Below are 23,519 nucleotides of genomic sequence, written 5' to 3' on the forward strand. Positions count from 1 at the left end.
TATACTTTCCCTCCTTATGAGGATTCTGATGCTGAGGAATCCATTCCTTCAGCTTCTCCCCCTGAGGATTATTCTTTTGGGGAAACTTTACATGACATGAGGGAACATTTTCACTGGGAAGGACAGGAGTACTCTGAATCTGAGAAGGCTTAGGGATTTCCTTCTTCCCCCAACACAGACCCCTGGCTATTCCTCCTATTTTGGATATTGTGGATGATGTCTTTTCTGAGTCTAATTTAACTCCCGACTCCTTTCCTCCGGCCCCTGCTAAGCCTGATAGATATTAGAGTCCTTGACTCCCACCAGTTTCTTTATAAAAATCCTACTGCTGATCCAGAAACCATTTCTCAGGGTCCTAAGGGTGTTAAGGCTGCCACTGCTAAGAACCCTATTCAGTCAGATAAGGATTCTAGAGCTTTGGAGAGATGGGGTAAAAAAAAGTGTACACTTCTGCTACTTTATCTATTAGGGCTTTAAATTGTCAATTTCATATGTTAAAATATCAGCAATACCTTCTGTCTGTTATGAAACAAAAGCTGGGTACAATTTCTGCTTGTGCAGACAAGGAATTACACGATTTGATGCATGCTACTGAGCAGGTGGGGGAAACATACCTTACACTGTGGTTTTGATGCTTTGGAGGCCTCTTGCAGGGCAGCTGCCACTGGCATGGTCATTAGAAGGTGTGCTTTGTTAAAGGAACAAAATTTGCCTGATCAAGTGAAAGCAAAGTTACTGGATGCTCCTGTTCAACATAATGTATTGTTTGGGTCTAAGGCTAAAGAGGTGATAAAGAAAATGGAGGATAAGGCAAAATCCATGCAAACGGTTAAGGATTTCTTACAAGTTCAGCCTCCTAGATTTAGCAGAAATTGGCCAGCTAAAAATTGGTCCTTTCCCAGCTCGGACAGGCCTCATAGGGGTAGATATAGGCGCCCCAGAGGGAGGGCCCAAGCACAGACCTCTTATAGACCTAGACAGTGGAGTGCTTCCACCCCCAGGGGTGGAGAGGATAGGTCTCAATCTTATAGGAAACAGGCTCAATGACTCCCCCTGCATGGCTCCAGGAACCTCTTTCCTGGAAGCTCCTCTGGGAGGAAAACTTTCTCTTTTTCATCAAAATTGGACTTACATAACCCAAGACAAGTGGGTTCTGGATGTAGTTTTAAGAGGTTACAAATTCCACTTTCACACCTTACCAAGACCAAACGGATGGCCGGACCAACCAAAAAATCAATGGGCAAAGGCATTAAAACAGGTTAGGTCCCTCATGGCTATGAGGGCCATAGAACTGGTTCCAAAATCAGAGACGGGACAAGGCTTTTATTCAAGACTCTTTCTAGTTCCCAGAAAGCAAAATGCTTGGAAGACCCATCCTGGATCTGTCAGTCTTAAATATTTTCCTGGAGATACCAAAGTTCAAGATGCTTACTCTCCAGCAGCTCCTGCCAATGTTGAGCAAAAATGCATGGATGGTGACATTGGATTTAAAGGAGGCTTACCTACACATTCCTATCAGACAAAGAGTGCAGAAGATACCTCAGGTTCAAGGCAGGCTCGAAAAATTACCAATTCTCTGCACTGCCCTTTGGCTTGTCTACTGCTCCCAGGGTCTTTACCAAGTGCCTGGCACCAGTAGTAGCTTACTGCAGACTCCAGGGAATTCAAATTTACCCTTATCTGGACGACTGCCTTATTCAAGCAGACAGCAAGGATATTTTACTCCAGCACCTGGAATTTGTTCAGAATCTACTCGGGTACCTGGGATTCACTGTGAACGTGTAAAAGTCCAATTTGACACCCACTCAACAGAACTTTCCTGGGTGCTCTTTTAAACACAACAACCCAGATGGCATTCCTGACTTCAGAAAAACAACTACAGCTGACTTCAACTTTCAAAAGCCTGGCGTTAATGTCTCTGCTAACTTCAAGGAAATTCCTGCAGGCTTTGGGTTACATGGCCTCCTGCATCCTACTCATACCATATGCAAGACTGCATATGAGGAAGATACAATGGTACCTAAAAAGCGTATGGTCCCAGCATTGTCACAGTCTAGAAACAGAGGTTGCGGTCTTGCTTTGCCTGCAAAAGGAATTCCATTGGTGGGCCATGGCATGTCTTCAAAACAAAGGGAAAAGCCTTCAGTCTACCTCCAGCCTACCAAGTGATAACCACGGACGCCTCGGATTACGTATGGGGAGCCCACTTGCAGGGGAAAGGCCTGCAAGGTTTTTGGACAGAGGATCAGAAGCATCTACATATCAATTTAAGAGAGATGTTAGCTGTGCAGAATGCCCTCTTGGCTTTCAGGGATCTTTTACAGCCAGGACAGCTACTGATATGGACTGACAATACCACAGTTATGTGGTACATAAACAAGCAAGGAGGTTCACACTCCTACCTTTGCAGACTAGCCATGACTCTATGGAACACAGCACTAGCTTGCAAAGTGGACCTACAAGCTCAATTCCTGCCAGGGAAACAAAATACTCTGGCAAGACAGCCTGAGCAGGAACCTGTCAGACCCACACGAGTGGATGCTAGACGCCCAAATATTCAAGATGATTACAGAAGCCTGGGGCTGCCCGGACATAGATCTATTTGCATCTCCCCACAACTACCAGTTACAGACTTTTTGCACAAGGACATATCACAAGCTAGCATGGAAAGTGGATGCTCTCTCATTCAGTTGGAGGAACCTCTCGGGGTATGCCTTTTCACCCCTACCTCTTCTACCATGGGTGTTAAAGATAAAACAGGACAAACCAAAGATGATTTTACTAGCCCCGAATTGGCCTCGACAGTTTTGGTACTCAACACTGATGAATCTATCCCAGGAGCCTCCTTGGATTCTACCTCAGATTCCAAATCTTTTGTCCCAACATCAGGGCCAGGTCCTGCACTCTCATGAAAACTCTCAGCCTGGCAGTCTGGCATATTCAGGGTCTATGATTAATCCTATTCTTTCCAAACAGGTCATGGATGTTATCCTAGAAGCCAGAAGGCCTAGCACTAGAAAATCTTATGAAGGTAAATAGAAGAGATTTTGCACCTTGATGCATTCTCAGGAATCCGATCCTCTCATTCCAAATATTCCATTGATTTTACATTACCTAACATATATGTTACATAAGGGTTTATCTTTTTTCCTCCATAAAAATACACGTCTCAGCTGTCTCTGCACATTCTAATACAGATCCTCCAATTTTTTCACATCCACTTCTGAAACAATTTCTCAGAGGAGCAAAGAATTTAAGGCCCCCTAGGACACCACCCATTCCTGCCTGGGACCTCAATTATGTTCTGTAAAAACTTACTCTGCCTCCTTTTGAGCCTGCTGCCACATCTGATATAAAGTATTTATCGTGGAAGACAGTTATCCTACTGGCTTTGACTTCAGCCAGGAGAGTCTCGGAATTACAAGCGCTCATGGCTGTGGAACCTTACATTATTTTTCATCAAGACAGGGTTTCTTTAAGGACTAACCCTACTTTCATGCCTAAAGTGGTTTCTAAACTGGCTTTAAACCAAACTATTCACCTGCCAACTTTTTTCCCTAATCACAAAATAAGGGGGAGAGGATCTTGCATTCTTTGGACATGCACAGGCAGCTTCGTTTTTACCTGGACAGAACCAAGGATATCTGGAAAACAGAATAATTTGTTTCTTATGCAGCAAATTCCCAAGGCAAAGCTATTTCAGAACAGACCATTTCTAAATGGATTGCTCATGGAATCAGATTGTTACTCTCATCATGGAAAACAAATCCCAGGAAAAATTAGGACTCACTCCACCAGAGCTGCTGCTACTTCAGCTGCTTTTCTCAGGGGAGTACCTACCAAAGATATTTGTAAGCTGCAACTTGGAGTTCAGTGCATACTTTCTCTAAGCACTATAATCTCCCTCTTTATTCTAAGTCCAGGGCAGGCTTTGCTTCTGCAGTCTTGCAAGGCCTTCTAGCTACCCCTTCTACTCAGTAACCACCACCCCCCTTTATCTCAGCTTTGGGATTCAACCCTACAGTGATGACTGCAACAGAGAAACATGATGAACATAGTACAGTTGTGTACACTTACTATAAATGTAGATGTTCAAGTGTCTTCACTGTTGCAATCTGGGTTACCCACCCTCCTGTCCCCTCTTATACTTTCAATTGTGTGGTTCCCTGCTTCACCCTTCTTCTGAGGTGTATTTGCTACAGGGTATGGGGTTTGTTGTATGTTACTTTTTTGTTTTACTTTTAGCCTTTACTTTTGGGCACCTGACATCTAGGGCAAGAAAAACTGGAGAACATGGCGTTGGCTGGGAGCTTTGTACCCCTGGCGCTCTGACGTCAGGGATGGTGACTGCACAGCCGACGCTGGTCCCAGACTTTGGGATTCTGGCCGACCGAGGGCTGCCTGCCGGCAGGAAGAACCCCACAGTGATGACTGCAACAGTGAAGACACTCTAACATCTACATTTATGGTAAGTGTACACAATTGTACTTTATTGAATTTTCTTGCCTCAGTACCTTTATGAAGGTACTTTCTTTAAAAATGCTTTCCCTTCAAACCCTTCTCCCCTTCATTTTGCACCAAGCTTTTCTGGTATTATTGGATCTGAAGGATGGTTACCTTCACATTCCCATTCATCCTCCTTACAGGAAGATCTTTAGGTTCTCTGCTTGTTCTTTGGTGGTTGATGCATTTGACCTGCATATACAAAATTGCATAAGAAAAACTCCAAAACTAGTTATGCTTTACAGAGCCAAAAACTTTCTCAGTGACGCAACTAAAACTACACATACCACTATTTATTTCCTTTCAACACTTCTTTATGGTGCGCTCATCCTCACTAACCTCCAGGCTTCACAAAAATTAAAATTTGAAAGAACTGTAATAAAGTTGCCAAATTTGCAGAAAATACCCCTTTCAGAACCAACCCCTGTACAGCACTAAAAAGTCTAAATTGGTTAGAACTGCCTCATCGGCTAACATATACACAACTTCTTTTCACCTATAAAATTGTCCAGCATCCATCTGCTTGTCCAGGACTAAAAACCATTCTACGCAGCTATGTTCCCAGTTGGTTATTGAGATCCAGTGACCAAAAACTGCTCCGTCTATAAACCTATTAAATCTGCTGGGCATTGTCTGTACTCGTACAAGGTTGCCAAGACCTGGAACTCCTTACCTGTATCTATCAGGTCAGTACCCTCCGTCCCATCTTTCAAAACCATTCTGAAAGACTTGCTATCTAAAATCTGGCTCTGTTATTGCTCAAAACCAGGATAAACTGTATCCTTAAATGTGAACCAGTACCTTTCATTCCTTATAACTCTTTACTCTCTCGTTTTCACTTCCTTCTATCAAATTCTCCTCCCTGACTTTCTCTCTAAATATACCATAAGCCTGTTTTTTCCGCTCACTTCAAGTTTCACTGTTGCAGTCTTCACACTTGGGTTATCCTGCCAGGGGTAGCCCTCAGTCGGCCCGAATACCAGAGGCTTAGTATTTCTCTGTCGGTTGCTGTCACTCCAGGACTGATGTTAGGTCGTCAGTGGTATAAAAGCAGGCAGCCAGCGCCATTACATCAGTCTTTCTTGCTGAGGAGCCCGAAGCAGAAGCAGTTTGTACGAGTGCCGGTCGACCACTACCTCAGTTTTCATTTCCGAATTGAAGTTGAAGTCTTCTAAAGCTAAGTACCCCATTGGGGATACTTTTTTCTTGCTCTAACCGATGTCAGAAAAAGTTAACAATTGTCTCGCCTGTGGAAAGGTGTTACCATACCGAGATTTCCATTCTTGCTGCATCACCTATTTAGGCCCAGACCACGATGCCCCTCACTGCTGATTTTGTGCTTTGTTCAACGCCCAAATTATTTATCGTTGGGCCCTTATTGTAGCTAAATACTTTTGCTCTCCATCTCCGTATTCCAGAATGGCTTTGGTAAGCCATCTGACTACCGATCTTCCTAAAAAACGTAAGGATAAAGACCGAGACTGCACAGGTCCAAAACTGGTGACTATGCTTCCGTTAAGCTAGTCACCAGATGTTCATCGTGCATACAGCTGCAGTAATAACATATGGGTTCTCTGCCGTCAGGCAGACCCTCGGTCGGCCAAATTTCAAAGTCTAGGTCCGGCGTCGGTTGTCGCTTCCTTTCCTGACGTCAGCGAGGCAGGAGTATATAAGACACAGCCGATGCCATTTTCTTCAGTCTTTTTTGCCGCGCGGTGCCCGAAGCAGAAGCAGTTGGCAAGTGCCGGTCGGCCAGCTCCTGAATTTACGAAAAATTGGAAACCGAAGTCTTCTTTAAAGTTAAGTACCCCGTTGGGGAAACTTTTTTATTGCCTCAGACCGATGTCAGACAAAGTTAACAATTGTATTTCTTGTGGGAAGCAAATACCGCATAAGGATTTTCATTCCCTCTGCATACCTTGTTTAGGCCCAGACCACGACGTCTCGGGCTGTCGCTTTTGCGCGACTTTCAATAAACGCACTATTAAGCGTCGGGCGGAGTTCGCCCAACATTATTTTGGTAAAGCCTTTGATTATAAAATGTCGTCTGAGACTCCGACTACCGTTTTGTCCAAAAAACGCAAGGACAAGGACCGACACGCGAGGCCCGCGGTCTCCACCGACATCACGCCAAAACCGGCTGCATGTGGTCCAGTTCTCAGTGAGACGCCTATGCAGTCCCTGACTACCGACGACACTTCCTTGGCGGTGTCTTCTGTAACCGAGACCGCAGGTACCTCGGCCCTTACTCGGACTACAAACACTGAAGCCACTGTGAGTGTTGAGCCTCCTAATGTGGACAGGTCCACTTCCACACAGGGTGTCTTTAGGCCCTCATCTTCCTTTTCCATTAAGACCTTTACTAAGTCCAAATCAGCCATGCATCCCAAGAGGCCTGTTGCTCAGGGCCCATCTCCAGGCCCCATGCCTAAAAAGCAGATGCTTAAAATGGCTGAGGATTTAATTACTCTTATCAGGGGTTCCCAACCCCCTCCAGACAAGAGACCCAGAGTGGAGGAAGATTCTCCCTCTTCTGAACAGGGCTCCATTTTCTCAGAACATTCTGATGTAGAGGAACACTCGTACTCTCCTTATGAAGATTCCGATGCAGAACAGTCCATTCCTTCTGTATCTCCCCCAGAGGATTTTTCTTTTGGGGAAACCTTGCACACCTTGAGGGAACACTTCCATTGGGAAGGCCAAGACTCTTCTGATTCCAAGAAAAGGCTTAGGGAATTTCTTTTGTTACCTCAACACAGACCTCTGGCTATACCTCCTGTCTTGGACATACTTGATGATGTTTACTCGGAGGCTTGTCTTAATCTGGATTCCCTGCCTCCTGCCCCAGTCAAACCTGATGGGTACTACAGAGTTCCTAAATCTCACCAATTTCTTTTCAAAAGCCATAATGCTGACCCTGAAACCATTTCTCAAGGCCCCAAGGGAATGAAGGCCTCTACAGCCAAGAATCCACTACCTTCCGAAAGAGAATCTAGATCCTTAGAAAGGTGGGGAAAAAAGGTATGCACCACTGCCACCCTAACCATGAGGGCATTAAATTGTCAGTTTCATATGCTTAAATATCAGCAGTTTCTGTTATCACAATTAAGAAATAAGATGTCTCAACCTGAACAACCAGATTTGAAGGAATTGCAGGATATGATGCATAGTGCAGAACAAGTGGGTAAACGCACTTTACAATGTGGCTATGATGCCCTAGAGGCCTGAAGTAGAGCTGCTTGTTACAGGATCAGTCATTCGTAGGCATGCATGGCTTAGGGAACAAAGCTTACCTGATCATGTTTAAGCTAAACTACTAGATGCTCCTTTACAAAAGGATGTGCTATTTGGTACTAATGCTGAGGAGATTCTACGAAAAATGGAAGAAAAAGCCAAATCTATGCAAACTGTCAAGGCTTTTCTACAGGTTCAACCACCACGTTTTAGCAGAAATTGGCCTTCTAAAAACTGGTCCTTTCCAGCCACGGACAAGCCCCAAAGAGGTAGATACAGGCGCTCAAGGGGCAGAGGGCAATCTCAAGGATCATATAGAGGCAGACAGTGGCAAACTCCAGCACCCAGAGGTGGCGAAGACAGTGCACAACAATACAGAAAACAAACCCAATGACTTCCTCCTTTTCATGCCAAGCAAGTCTCAGCTGGCAGCTCCCTTGGGAGGAAAGCTGGCATTATTTACAAGAAATTGGCATATTATCACAACAGGCAAATGGATCCTGGACATTATAAACAGAGGCTACAGATTTCATTTTCACACTCTTCCAAAAATGAGAGGCATGCCAAACCTGCCACACAATCAAAAGGCAGAGGCACAAATACAAATTTCATAACTCATGGACATGAAAGCTATTCAAGAGGTACCTACTCACGAACAAAGTCAAGGTTTTTATTCCAGACTATTTCTGGTACCAAGGAAAGGAACCGACTGGAGACCCATTTTGGACTTATCCATCCTAAACACATTCTTACTCGTACCAAAATTCAAGATGCTCACATTACAGCAGCTTCTTCCCATGCTGGGCAAGGAGTTTTGGCTGGTAACATTGGACCTCAAGGAGGCATACCTGCATGTCCCTATCAGACAAAGCTGCAGAAGATACCTCAGATTTCTTGCAGGTTCAATCCACTATCAATTCTCTGCATTGCCCTTTGGCTTATCTACTGCGCCCAGAGTATTCACGAAATGCCTGGCATCAGTAATTGCCTACTGCAGACTTCAAGGGATACAAATTTACCCTTATTTGGACGACTGCCTGATCCAAGCGGACAGAAAGCACATACTTCTGGAACATCTGGCTTATGCAACACGATTACTGAATTCTCTGGGATACACAATCAACGAAGAGAAATCCAGGCTAACACCATCTCAGAAAATAACCTTCCTGGGTGCCAATTTGGACACAAACACCCAGATGGCCTACCTTACGCCAGAAAAACGAGGGCAACTAACTCAGTACTTCAAAATACTAGCAAATTGTACCAGGCTTACTGCAAGGAAAATCCTGCAGGCTCTGGGCTTCATGGCATCTTGCATTCTTTTAATCCCATGTGCAAAGTTGCATATGAGAGAACTTCAGTGCTACCTAAAAAACCTATGGTCTCAACACAGCCACAATTTGGAAACAATAATGCCAATAATTCCATGTTTGCAAAAGGAATTTCTATGGTGGGCCCAAGCATGTCAAGCAAACACAGGTCTCCCATTCTGCAAGCCTCAAGCAAACCAAGTCATCGCAACAGACGCCTCAGATTATGCCTGGGGGGCGCACATGACAGGCGGGTGCATTCAGGGCAAATGGTCCCAAAAGGAAAAGCACCTTCACATCAATCAAAAAGAAATGCTAGCAGTGATAAATGCAATTACAGCATTCAAGGACTTCCTGCATCCAGGACAATTATTGATAAGAACAGACAACATCACGGTAATGTAGGACATAAACAAGGAGGAACACATTCATACCCCCTGTGCAGACTAGCCATGACACTTTGGAACTTGGCTCTGGAATGGCAAATCAAACTTCAAGCACAGTACTTGCCAGGTTTGGAAAACACGCTGGCAGACAATCTAATCAGAAATATGACAGATCCACACGAATGGAAGTTGCATCCTCAGGTGTTTACAAAGATAATCCAAGCAAGGGGAGGCCAGACATAGATCTCTTCGCCTCCCACAGGAATCATCAATTAGAAAAGTTTTGTTCAAGGACCTTTCATCCAAAGGCCTGGAGAGTGGACGCCCTTTCATTCAGTTGGACAGCATGGACAGTTTACGCTTTCCCACCTTTGCCTCTTCTGCCCAAGGTGCTCTTGAAAGCAAGAGCAGACAGACCAAAGATGATACTGATTGCTCCAGACTGGCCAAGACAACACTGGTACCCACTCCTGAGGAGCCTAACACATACTCTTCCCTGGTGTCCCTACCTCTAATGCCTCTTCTGCTGACTCAGCACAACTACAAAACTCTTCAGTCAGCTGAAAACGCTCAGTCTCGCTGCATGGAAAATTCCTTAACACCTCAACAGACCTTACTCTCCAAAGAGGTACAGGATGTCATTTTGGAGGCCAGAAGGCCATCTACTAGAAAGGCTTGCTCCACAAAATGGAAACTGTTTTGCTCTTGGAATGAGAAAAAAGGCCAGGACCCTAGAAAACTGAATTTGCCTCTGGTATTACAGTATCTAGCTGAGCTGCTGAACAGTGGACTCTCATTTTCCTCCATAAAAATCCATGCCTCAGCCATTTCTGCAGAATTCAACACGGATCCACCAATCTCACCCACTCTTAAGACAGTTCCTCAGAGGGGCTAAGAATATAAGACCACCAAGGAAACAACCAGTGCCAGCTGGGATCTAAATTATATTCTAGAAAAATTAACATTGCCTCCCTTTGAACCAGCTGCCTCAACAGATTTGCAATATTTGTCCTGGAAAACAGCTTTCCTTCTGGCCATTACCTCAGCTCGTAGGGTTTCGGAACTACAAGCCCTCATGGCTGTGCAGCCCTTTCTCATCTTCCATCAGGACAGGGTTTCCCTTCGAACCAACCCATCTTTTATGCCTAAAGTGGTATCCAGGGTAGCTTTAAATCAAGCCATACACTTGCCTACCTTTTACCCCAATCCTCAAAACAAAGGGGAAAGGCTGCTACACTCTTTAGACATCCATAGACAGCTACGTTATTACTTGGACAGAACAAAACCTTTTAGGAAATCACAACAACTTTTTGTGTCCTATGCTGTAGGAGCTCAAGGGAAGCCAGTGACCAGACAGTTTCAAAATGGATAGGCCACTGCATACGGATGTTCTTCGTCTTCCCTTGCTGCAGTCCTGACAATTGGGTATAGTCCGCGTCCCAGTCGGCCCGAATACCAGAGTATAAGGCTGACGTCGGTCATGGCGCCTTAGACTGACGTCAGTACGTTAGGGTACTAATGCGCATGACCGGCGTCATTTCCTCAGTCTTTTTTGCCGCATGGTCCGATGCAGAAGCAATTTTGCGAGTGCAGGTTGGCGTTCTGAGATTTTCCGAAACCGGAGTTTCAGACCGAGTACAGAGTTGGCTAAGTAACCCGTTAGAACATTTTGGTTTTTCTTGCCTCAGTATTTAACCGGATGTCAGAAAAAGTGAATAACTGTATTTCTTGTGGGAAGCAGATACCGCATAGGGATTATCATACATTGTGTATACCTTGTTTAGGGCCTGAGCACGACGTTGTTGGTTGCCGCTCTTGTGCTAGATTTAACAAGCGCACTATTAAGAGGAGGCTTGATTGTGCTAGGTTAGTGTTTGGGAAGCGTTGCAATTATACTATGCCGTCGGATGCTCCGGCGCCTGCTTCATCTAAGAAGCGCAAGGACAAAACAGTGAAGTCTAGGGGTGAGGAACCGCAGTCCCGGACGCCGGTCCTTTAGAAGGCTCAGGGAGCCAGAGGTTTTGCCAGGAGTCTCTATGGAGTCTCAGGCAGATACTTTACTGTTACAGGATGTGCCCTCTCAGGAGGTAGGCCAGGCTGAGGGGCTTCTCAGGTAACTGTTCTTCCCTCTCTTCCCAAGGTAGTTAGGGCCTCTCCTTCTGTTGCCAAAGCTTCTTTTAGAGGAAGGCCAACTTCAGCTTCTGTAGGGGCTTCTCCTAGCATTTCGGGCTCTGTGCCTAAGAAACATATGCTTAAAATGGCAGAAGATTTGATTACTCTGATTAGAGGTTCTATGCCCCCACCTGATAAGAGGCCTAGGGTGGAACAGGAGTTTGATAGTTTTGAACAGTGTTCACAGGCTTCAGAGTCTTCTGTGGAAGACTTGCAAGAGTTTCCTACTTATTCTGATTCTGATGTGGATGATTCCACTCCTTCAGCTTCTCCTCCTGAGGATTTTTCATTTTCAGAGACTCTTCACTCCATGAGGGAGCACTTTAAATGGGAAGGCCAAGATTACTCTGACTCCAGAAAAAGGCTTAGGGAATTCTTGTTTTGCCCCAGCATAGGCCCTTAGCTATTCCTCCTGTGTTGAATGTGGTGGAGGATGTTTTTGCAGAGGCTTCTCTGAACCCTGACTCCTTGCCTCCTGCTCCTGTTAAGCCTGATAGGTATTATAGGGTGCCCGAAGCTCATAAGTATTTGTTTGAGTCCCAGGGGACCCAGAAACTGTTTCTCAGGGGCCTAAAGGTGTTAAAGCTTCTGTGGTTAAAAATCCTGTACCCTCTGATAAAGAGGCAAGGGCTTTGGATAGGTGGGGTAAGAAAGTATATACTTCTTCCACTCTAGCCATGAGGGCGTTGATTTGTCAATTTCATATGCTGAAATATCAGAATTATCTCCTTTCACAATTGAAATCTAAGGTGGATGCTTTGGCGGAAGGTATTGAGTGTAAAGAATTGCTGGATTTGGTTCATGTGTCTGAACAAGTGGGTAAGCATTCTTTGCAGTGTGGTTTTGATGCTGTTCAGGCCTCCTCGAGGGTGGCTGCTACTAGTTCTGTTCTTCGCAGACATGCATGGTTGAAGGATCAGAATTTAGCTGAGCATGTTAAGACCAGGATTTTGGATGCTCCTTTACAGTCTGATGTGTTGTTTGGACCGCCTGTGGAAGCAGTTTTAAAGAAAATGGAGGACAAAGCTAAGTCTATGCAGACTGTTAAAGATTTTTTGCAGGTGCAGCCTCCTAAGTTTAGTAGAAATTGGCCTGCTAAGGGGTGGACATATCCTGCTTATGGTTCCCAGTCTAGGGGTAGATCTAGGCGTGGTAGGGGCAGGGCTCAAGGTTCGTTTAGGCCTAGATCAGACAGTTCACCTGCTCAGACTTCTGGTGAGGGCAGGGGTCAGTCCTTTCGTAAGCAGAACCAATGACCTGCCTTTTCAGCTGCCAGTGGACTCTCGTCTGGCAGCTCCTTTGGGAGGAAGATTGTCTCTTTTCAAAGAAAATTGGGATTTAATCACTCAAGACAGATGGGTGCTGGATATCATTCATCACGGTACAGATTTTATTTCCACACAATGCCCCTTTCAAAGGCATGCCAGATGTTCCTCCTCCACAAAGAAAAGAGGCTCACAAGCAAGTTTCTCAGTTACTCCAGATAGGGGCTATTCAGCCAGTCCCTGTGTCAGAAAGGGGCTTGGATTTTATTCTCGCCTGTTCCTAGTGCCAAAGAAGGGGAACACGTGGAGACCAATTTTGGATTTATCTATCCTCAACACTTATCTGGACATTCCCAAGTTCAAGATGTTGACGTTACAGCAACTGTTACCTCTGCTGGGCAAGGATCACTGGATGGTAACTTTGGATCTCAAGGAAGCTTACCTTCATGTGCCCATAAGGCTAAGTTGCAGAAAGTATCTGCGGTTTCGAACTGGAGATTTTCATTATCAGTTCTCTGCATTGCCCTTTGGCTTATCTACTGCCCAGAGTATTCACAAAGGTTCTGGCTCCAGTGATAGCTTACTTCAGGCTTCAAGGCATTCAAATTTATCCTTACTTGGACGACTGCCTGATTCTGGCTCAAGAAAAGGAACACCTTCTACAGCATCTGGAATATGTCATAGCAGTGCTAAGATGCCTAGGGTATTCTGTGAACGAAATAAAGTCCAGTCTAGTACCCTCTCAAGACATGTGCTTTCTGGGTGTGAGACTGAATACAGCAGCCCAGATGGCCTTTTAACCCCGGACAAACAAAAGAGTCTGTCACTTTACTTCCATCAACTATCTCATCAGTCCGTGCTGACTGCAAGGACAGTCCTTCAAGCATTAGGGTTCATGGCATCTTGTATTCTGGTGCTTCCCAATGCCAAACTGCATATGAGGAAGCTGCAATGGTATCTCAAAATGTATGGACACAGCACTGCCAAGATTTGGACACTGTCATTCAAATAATACCTTGCCTTCAAAAGGAATTCTTGTGGTGGGCTCAGGAATGTCACCTAAACAAGGGACTCTCTGTGACCCGGCCAGAGGCGAGTCAGATTTTAACGACAGATGCCTCGGACACTGCTTGGGAGCTCATCTAAATGGAAAGTGGATACAAGACAAGTGGCCTGCCAGACTACAGCATCTACATATCAACATGAAGGAGATGTTAGCAGTCCAGTTTGCATTGATGGCGTTCAAGGAGTTACTTCTTCCAGGGCAGGTGTTGATTCTGACAGACAACACAACTGTCATGTGGTACATCAACAAGCAAGGGGGAACACATTCTTATCCTCTATGCAGGCAAGCAATGATTTTATGGGAGACTGCGTTAAGCCTGCAACTGACTCTTCAGGCAAGGTTTCTGCCAGGAGCACAGAACTCCCTAGCAGATGTATTAAGCAGACAAATCATGGATCCCCACGAGTGGAAACTGGATCTTCATGTATTTCAGAAATTGACAGTGTCATGGGGAACTCCAGACATAGATCTGTTCGCTTCTCCACTAAACCACCAGCTGCCAAAGTATTGCACAAAGGGGTTTCATCACACAGCTTGGAAAGTGGATGCTCTGTCTTTCAGTTGGAAAAACCTTCATGTCTATGCCTTTCCACCTCTACCTCTTCTTCCAAAGGTATTACTAAAGGTCAGACAGGACAGGCCAAGGATGATTTTGATAGCTCCAGATTGGCCTCGGCAACACTGGTACCCACTTCTAAGGAGTCTTGTAAAGAAGCCTCCATGGCCTTTACCTCTGATTCCTCATCTGTTATCTCAGAAGGACGGTCATCTGCTCAATGTCAAGCTTCAATCTCTTCATCTCACAGCTTGGCATATTCTGTGTTGAAACATGGTAGGTCTCAGCTTCCTCAACAAGTTTTAAATGTGATTATGGAAGCTAGAAGGCCTAGTACTAGGAGAGTGTGCAGAAAAATGGAAGAGATTTTTATTTTGGAGTACAGCAAAGAATTTGGAGATTTCAGAGCCTAATTTGAGTGTGGCTCTTCAATATCTTACTGAGTTATTGGACAAAGGTTTGTCTTTCTCTTCCATAAAGATTCATGCTGCAGCAATTTCAGCTCACTATGATTGTGACCCACCTTTGTTTTCGCATCCTTTGTTCAAGCAGTTTCTTAGAGGGGCAAAGAATATAAGACCCCATGAGAGCTCCTACTCCTGCTTGGGATCTCAATTTTGTGTTGGAAAAACTTACTCTACAACCTTTTGAGCCTGCAGCTACTGCTGAATTGAAATATTTGTCATGGAAGACTGCTTTTCTGTTGGCTATTACTTCTGCAAGAAGGGTGTCTGAGTTGCAGGCCCTTATGGCAGTAGAGCCCTTTTGATTTTCCATAAGGACAGGGTATCATTACGCACTAATCCTTCCTTTATGCCTAAGGTGGTTTCTAGTGTGGCTTTAAACCAAACTATTCATTTGCCTACGTTTTTTGCAGATCCTCAAAATAAAGGGGAAAAGATTTTGCACACTTTAGATGTACACAGGCAATTGCTATTATTTGAGCAGGACTAAAGATTTTAGGCAGTCTCAGCAGTTACTTGTTTCTTTTGCTTTAAGTTCACAGGGCAAGCCTGTGTCAAAACAAACTATTTCTAGGTGGATTGGCTTTTGCATTGCATTTTGTTATTCCCATCATGGCAAAGAGGTTCCAGCTGGGATTAGGCCTCATTCCACTAGGGCTACTGCCACTTCTACAGCATTTCTAAGGGGGGTGGCAACTAAGGATATTCTGGAAGCAGCTACTTGGAGTTCAGTGCATACTTTCTCTAGGCATTATCACCTGCCTATATACTCTAAGACTAGAGCTGGTTTTGCCACAGCTGTTTTACAAGGCATGTTGTCAGCTCCTGCTACTTTATAATTTGCCAGCCTCCCTTACCTCTGCTTTGGGATTCTACCCAATTGTCAGGACTGCAGCATAGGAAGACGATGAACATAGTACAGTTTTGTCCCTGCCATAAATGTAGATGTTCGAGGATTGCCTTGGTGCAGTCCAATTTACCTCCCTCCTTCCCTCTGTGTTTCAGGGTGGTTGTGTAGGTGAGTTTACATGCTTATATTTTTTTGTATATATTACTGTATATATTGTACATGTTTTTTGGTGCAGGTTGTTTTTGGGACTTGTCTTTTTGGGTCTTCTGACATCTGGGGCAAGAAAAGACTGAGGAAATGACGCCGGTCATGCGCATTAGTACCCTAACGTACTGACGTCAGTCTAAGGCGCCATGACCGACGTCAGCCTTATACTCTGGTATTCGGGCCGACTGGGACGCGGACTATACCCAATTGTCAGGACTGCAGCAAGGGAATCCTCGAACATCTACATTTATGGTAGGTACAAAACTGTACTTTTTGTTACTCCTATCATGGAAAATCTGTCCCTACAGGCATCAGATCCCACTCCACCAGGGCCACAGCTACCTCTATAGCCTACCTCAGAGGAGTCCCTACCAAAGATATTTTGGAGGCAGCCACTTGGAGTTCTGTGCATACCTTCACAAGACACTACCACCTGCCTTTATATTCCAAAACTAGAGCAGGCTTTGCTACTGCTGTGTTGCAGGGCATTCTGGCTCATCCCAGTTCTACCTAGTGCCTACCACCCAGTGCGTAGCTTTGGGATTCTACCCATATGTTATTACTCCAGCTGTATGCACGATGAACATAGTACAGTTTTGTACCTACCATAAATGTAGATGTTCGAGTGCTAGTACAGCTGCAGTACAGATTTCCCTCCCTCCTTCCCCTCTTGGTAAAGGTTTAGGACCTAACCCATCTTCATACAACCTGTTTGGGTTATCATCTACTGTTTTTTGATTACTTTGCATTGCATGTATATAAATATAATTTATGTATTGCCTTCCTACTGGGGGCACCTGACATCTGGGGCAAGAAAGACTGAAGAAAATGGCGTCGGCTGTGTCTTGTATACTCCTGCCTCGCTGACGTCAGGAAAGGAAGCGACAACAACCGACGCCGGACCTAGACTTTGGAATTCGGCCGACCGAGGGACCGCCTGACGGCAGAGAACCCATATGTTATTACTGCAGCTGTATTAGCACTCGAACATCTACATTTATGGTAGGTACAAAACTGTACTTTTGTTGGCACTCTGAGGTGCTTTCGCAACCCCTGATGCCCGCCAAGACCCATTTGGAGTCCGGTATGCAGCGAGACTCTTCTTTGGCTACGGATCCTGTGGATGTCTCTACCTTGGATGAACCTGGAGCCGCTGTGTAGGCACTGACGTCTGAGGAAGTTCTTTGCATTACCCGATGTTCAGCACAAACCAACTTCTTTCATGTCTTCACTTTTCTAAAACTACCAAGTTTCTAAGACCCAGAGTGTGAGCTACGCCTAAAAAACTGACCCAAACTCGCGTGCTTGCTTCATTGCCACAATCACAGATGCTTAAAATGGCGGAAGACCTAATGCTGATTAGAGGAAGCCAGCCTTCCCCTGTTAAAAGAAAGAGACTTGTCCCCAGCAGCTTTGTCTGACCAAGAGTCTGACTTTGAAGTTTCTAATTATGAAGATGTGCCCTTATCTGCTTATGAGGATTCAGATGCAAAGGAATCCATTCCTTCTCCCTCTCCTCCAGAGGATTTTTCTTTTGGTGAATCCCAACATACTTTGAGAGAGCACTTCCTTTGGGAATGTCAGAATTATCCTCAGTCCAAAAAGACTCAAGGAATTTTTAGATTTACCACAGCACCTTGGCTATCCCTGCTGTTCTGGATGTTGTGGATGATGTCTTTATGGAATCCAGTCTAACTCCTGATAATTTACCTCCTGCTCCCAGGAAACCTGACCGGTATTAGAGTTCCCTGACTCTCACAAATGTATTTTCACGAATCCTACTGCTGACCCAGAGGTCATCTCCCAAGGGCCTGAAGGAATAAAAGCAACCACAGCTAAGAATCCCACTCCCTTGGACAGGGATTTTCGAGCCTTGGACAGATGGGGTAAAAAAGTATATACCTCTGCAACTTGTCAGAGCATTAAATTGTCAGTTCCATATGCTGAAATACCAGCAACATACCATGGAACTCATTAAACAAAAATTATTTACCTTCCCTGACTGTGCAGAAAATAAAGATTTACATGAATTTATGCAGTCTGCAAGCCAAATCGGTAAGCATACCATGCAATGTGGGTTTGACACCCTATAAGCATCCTGCAGGGCAGCAGTCACAGGTTCTGTACTTAGTAGGCATGCTTGGCTTAAGGAACAGACCTTGCCAGAATGTCAAATCAAAATTATTGGCCGCACCACTGAACAAAGACCATCTGTTTGGCACCAAAGCAGAAGAGGTTTTAAAAAAGATAGAAGAAAAAGCTAAGTCTATGCAGACAGTTAGACTTTTTGCGAGTTCAGCCTCCAAGATTCAGTAGGCATTGCCCCTCAAAACATTGGTCCTTTCCAGCCCCCTCAAGGCCACTTCAGACTAGACCTAGGGGAAACAGACCCCCCAGACAGCAGTCTGAGTAAGCAGAGATCTAAGCAATGGAATACCTCCACTTCTAAACCAGAGTGTGCTGAGCCACCCCTTATGGAAAGAATTCACAATGACTTCTCAACTCCTCCTCTCACCTCTGCCCATCTGCTCGTGCCCCTAGGAGGAAAACTTGCCTCCCATGCTAAAAAACTAGGCCTCCATCAACAATCGATGGGTCCACAACTTAGTGTCCCAGGGGTACAGATTTTATTTCCGCACTTTGCCAACCCCAAAGGGATTCCCAGATCTTCCTCCAAATCAGTGGGCAGAGGCACAAAACCAAGTTAATTCCCTGCTCTCCATGAGGGCAATTCAGCCTATTCCTGCAGATCAGATAGGCCAAGGTTTCTATTCCAGACCTTTTCTGTTACCCAGAAAAGAGGGCACCTGGCGCCCAGTCTTAGATCTGTCTATTGTAAACACCTTCCTGGTGGTACCAAAATTCAAAATGCTCACACTGCAGCAGCTTCTTCCTATGCTGTCCAAAGATGCCTGGTTAGCCACTCTAGACCTCAAAGGCCTATCTGCGTATCCCAATTAGAGCTCAGCAGGAGGGGAGAGTTCTTGCATCCACAGTTGCAAACCCTGAACCTAGCAGCCTGGCTTTATTCCTTGACTTCTCCTCCAGTGACCAGCCTAAGCAAACAGGTCCTGGATGTCATACATGAAGGTAGACGACCCAGTACTAGAAAATCCTATGCTGACAAGTGGAAAAGGTATTGTTCCTGGATCCAGACTAAAGCAGCTGACCCAGCACAGCCCCCCTCACCTCTCATCCTGGTTTACCTAGCAGAACTACTCCACAGGGACTTATCCTTCTCTTCCATTAAAATCCATGCCTCTGCCATCTCTGCACATTACAGCACTGAGCCCACCACTCTTCTCACACCCTCTCATCAAACAGTCTCTGAGAGGGGCTAACAACTTAAGGCCACCAAGTAGAGCCCCTACCCATGCTTGGGACCTTAACTTTGTGTTGGAAAAGCCCCCCCCCCCCCTTTGAGCCTGCAGCTTCAGCAGAGTTAAAATTCCTCTCTCGGAAAACAGCCTTGCTTCTGGCCATCACTTCAGCTAGAAGAGTCTGAGCTACAAGCACTTACGGCTGTGGAACCTTTCATCATTTTTCATGCTGACAGGGTCTCCCTCAGGACTAACTCAACTTTCATGCCTAAAGTGGTGTCCAGTGTGGCTCTCAAGCAATCTATTAATTTGCCCACCTTTTTCCCTAAACCTCAAAATAAGGGGGAAAGTATCCTGCACTCTTTAGACAAACAGCTCAGATTAGCCCTTTAGAAAATCTGACCAGTTACTAGTCAGCTTTGCACCAGGGGCAGAGGGCAAAGCCATATCAAAACAAACCATCTCCAAATAGATAGCACACTGCATCCATTTCTTTTGCAAATACCATGGGAAACCACCCCCACAGGGGGTCAGAACACATTCCACTAGGGCAACTTCAACATCTACAGTCTCTCAGAGGGGTCCCTACCAGCGACATCCTTGAAGCTGCAACATGGAGTTCTGTTCATACCTTCAAGCATTACCACCTGCCTATCTGTTCAAAATTCAGGACAGGCTTTGCAACTGCAGTCTTGCAGGGCATACTAGCCAGCCTCAACTCTTCTTGACTGGCTCCACCCATTCCTCAGCTTTGGGAATCAACCCAACTGTGATGACTGCAACAGTGAAACATGAAGAACATAGTACAGTTGTGTACACTTACATAAATGTAGATGTTCAAGTGTATTCACTGTTGCAGTCCTGGTTTCCCACCCTCCAGTCCCCTTGTCTCTCTCTTCCTCACCCTTATGGGGCTATTGGTATTTACTTACTACTGGTGGTGTTACTCCACCATAGCTTAGCTCCCTGTTGGGGGCTCCTGACATTTGGGGCAAGAAAAACTGGTATAGCGTTGGCTGCCTGTTTTTATACCACTGACAACCTGACATCAGACCTGGAGTGACGGCAACAAAGACAGAAATATTAAGCCTATAGTATTTAGGCCGACTGAGGGGCTACCCCTGGCAGGGTTAAGGGCTACCCCTGGCAGGATAACCCAAGTGTGATGACAGCAACAGTGAATAAACTCCAACATCTACATTCCTGGTAAGTGTACACAACTGTACTTTGTATTAGACTATTAATTTCCCTGTAAACTGTCTAAAATTTCTTTAAATATTAAGTGGTTGTCCTATAACTTGTACAAGTTTTTAATAAATGTTTTTATTGTGTGCAATTTGTTGTAATTAAAGTGCAGATGTTTTATTTTTGAAGATTGTAAAATTATTGTTAGTGTTTTGTAATTATTTGGCACCCCCCCCCCCCCGGGCCTCCTCTGAAAATGGGTTTCTACCCAGTCAGACTTAATGATAATCAAATGTCAACGAGTAAATAAAAGGAAATCTATCCCTACAAGCAGTTTGATTTCTTCCCAGGACAATGATCTTTCAGACTTAAGCAGGTCCCTGGAAGACCCTCAAATGGATATTGAACAGTTTGGTCTTCCTTGACATAGTTCTGTGAGGGATACTCCATTTGTGGACTATTTGCCTCCACTCAAAACAAACAGCTAGGGCTATTTTTGTTCCAGGCTCTCTTGTTTTTAGGCATTGAGGATGCACGCCATGTCTTTTTTTCTTGGGAGGGGAAGTTCTGTATACCTTCTCTTCCCTTCCCCAAATTCTGAAGTTCATATTAAAGATCCAACGGGACAGACTAAAAGTCTTGCTGGTGACTCCATTTTGGCCCAAGCCATACTGATTACTCAATCTGGCCAAGGGTGGTTATCACAAGTTAAATATAGAGTGTAGTTGCTCGAACAGAAAAAGGGTTCTCCTCTTCATCCCAGATTTAATAGCTGTCAACCTTAACTTGGTGGATGATAGAATTCTAATCCCTTTCAGACACCAGTTTTCTGAGGATGTGCCCCAACTTCTTCAGGAGACTATAAAAGTTATCACTAGAAGAAGCTTGTATACCAAAATGAAAAATATTTTCTGTGTGGCGTCCCTGAAATGAACAAAATCAGTCAAAAACCCAGGATTCCCCTTGTAGGTTCATACTTGTGTGAGTTCTTAAGAGTTAGTCTAGCCTATTCCTCTGTCAAAGCACATTTATCTGTCACTTCTGCATGTATGCCCCTTGATCCTCCTCTGCTTTCTAGAATTGAGGTAAAGCAGTTTCTGAAGGGCACCCTTCATTTGAACTTGTCTAGGAGGGCTGTCCCTCCTCCTTGGGACCTTAATTTTTTCTTGGACAAACTTAGCCATCTTTTGAACAAGTGGCTTCCACATCTCTAAAGTTGTGTACTTGCAAAACCATTTTACTTGCAGCTCTTAACTCTGCCTGCAGGGTTCCTGAGCTTCAAGCCCTAATGGCTTCTCATTTTCCTTAAGGATAGGGTGTCTCTTAAGGCAATCATTCATTTGTCTAACATGATTAATGACTTCTCTGAACCTGGCTAGTAATCTATTTTCCTTCCAAACCCTCAAAAAAGGATGAAAGATTTTTGCACACCTTGTATGTGCTTAAGTAACTAAGATTTTATTTGAAACTGACTAAAAAGACATTGTGAAGATGTATCAGCCGTTTGTTTCCTTCCAGGAAATCAAATTGGATAATCTCGTCTCAAAGCAAACAATTGTCAGTTGGATTTCTAAGTCCATCTCCTTTTGTTACTCCCATCATGGCAAGTACTTATCCTCTCTGGTTAAGGCCTTTCCACTAGTGCAGTCTTTCTCTAGAGCCTTGTAAAAAAAAAGAAATTGATTCCAGAACTATTTGAGGCAGCCAATAGTCATCTGTGCACCCTTCACAGGACACTACAAGGTAGAGGCTCTCTAGATTTAGAGCTGCTTTTGCTAGGTCTGTGCTGTCTGGATTAATAGACAGCTCTCTTAATCTTGGTTCATCCACCCTTTCTAATTGATAAGCTTTGTGAGTCACCCAACAGTGTTGGAATACTGTAGCAGTGATGCAAGGAAGGACATAGCGCAGTTGTGTAAGAACTTAACAAAGCAGTACATGTCCTCCTGATTACTGTTGCAGTACTTCCCACACTTCTCTTCCCCCCCCTTTGTTTACCTTAATGGTTTTCGCCGACGGGGGGGGCATTTAAATGCTCCCCTCCGCTTAGCTGACCTTAGTTCTTTTCGCCAGTTCTTTTCCTCACATTTCTACAGGTCTCCTTGGTTTGTCCGAGGATCTTAAGCTCATAATATGCAAATGTACCCTTGCACGTGCAGGCTTAAGTCATATGTTGGACTTGCAACAGTTTAGAAGTGTTTTGGCTTTGGTACCGTGGCCAGATAATCTGGTTACCTCAGTGAGAAATCCCAACAGTATTTGAAGACTGCAGCAGTGATGGGTAGGGCATCTATTATTACACTAAGTTCTTACACAACTGTACTTTACATGTAATTCAGGGTAGCATCCAGAGATAAAACTGTTTGTCATGGGCCATGTATTGCTTTAATCCCTTCTTACCTGTAGCGATTAGACTGATTGCATATCTCTCACACACACACACACACACACACACACACACACACACACACAAGGTATAGTATTAAAATCTTCACTGGGCAATATCTCTTATTTAAAGCCCATTTAGGTTTATATAGTTTTAATTAAAGGATGTAGTAAGAATTCAATGTTGAAGGTAAAAGTTGAATTCATTTTTTTAAAAATATGTTTAAGCACTTTATTTATACTGATTTGTTGTATCTGATGAAATCCAACAGTAGTAGTGGACGAAAACGCAGAGTGCACTAAGAGCGTTAATGTGGAGTCTGTTTTTCGTGGTTATGCAGTAATAAAAACTTTTCTGTGGAAATATAGCTGGCGTACTTCGTTCCATCTACCTTGCTCTTTTTGAGTTTATTGGTCGTGGTCGAGCAGATTGGTGTTTTGCAGTTTGTAAGAATTAAATGTTCATGTAGTTTTTCTCTTAGTTCCTGTTTCAGGTTTCTTTGAAGTGTTTATTCAGAAGTTTGATTATTGCCAGCTACAATATTTATTACCTGTTTATGATTTGACTAAATACTGTACAGTTAAACTCTATAATTGATCCAGCAGCCACGTTTTT

At 44.4% G+C, this 23,519-nt stretch overlaps 1 protein-coding gene across 1 annotated transcript in view; it reads left to right on the forward strand.

Moving 5' to 3' along the window:
* ZFAND4 (zinc finger AN1-type containing 4) overlaps positions 1–23,519 on the forward strand; it is a gene marked incomplete in the record, with an annotated part of 250,537 nt that overhangs the window by 118,026 nt on the left and 108,992 nt on the right.

The sequence above is a fragment of the Protopterus annectens genome, chromosome 14.part0, assembly GCF_019279795.1.
Source record: "Protopterus annectens isolate FY-2018-M chromosome 14.part0, PAN1.0, whole genome shotgun sequence".
Classification (NCBI taxonomy): Eukaryota; Metazoa; Chordata; order Ceratodontiformes; family Protopteridae; genus Protopterus; species Protopterus annectens.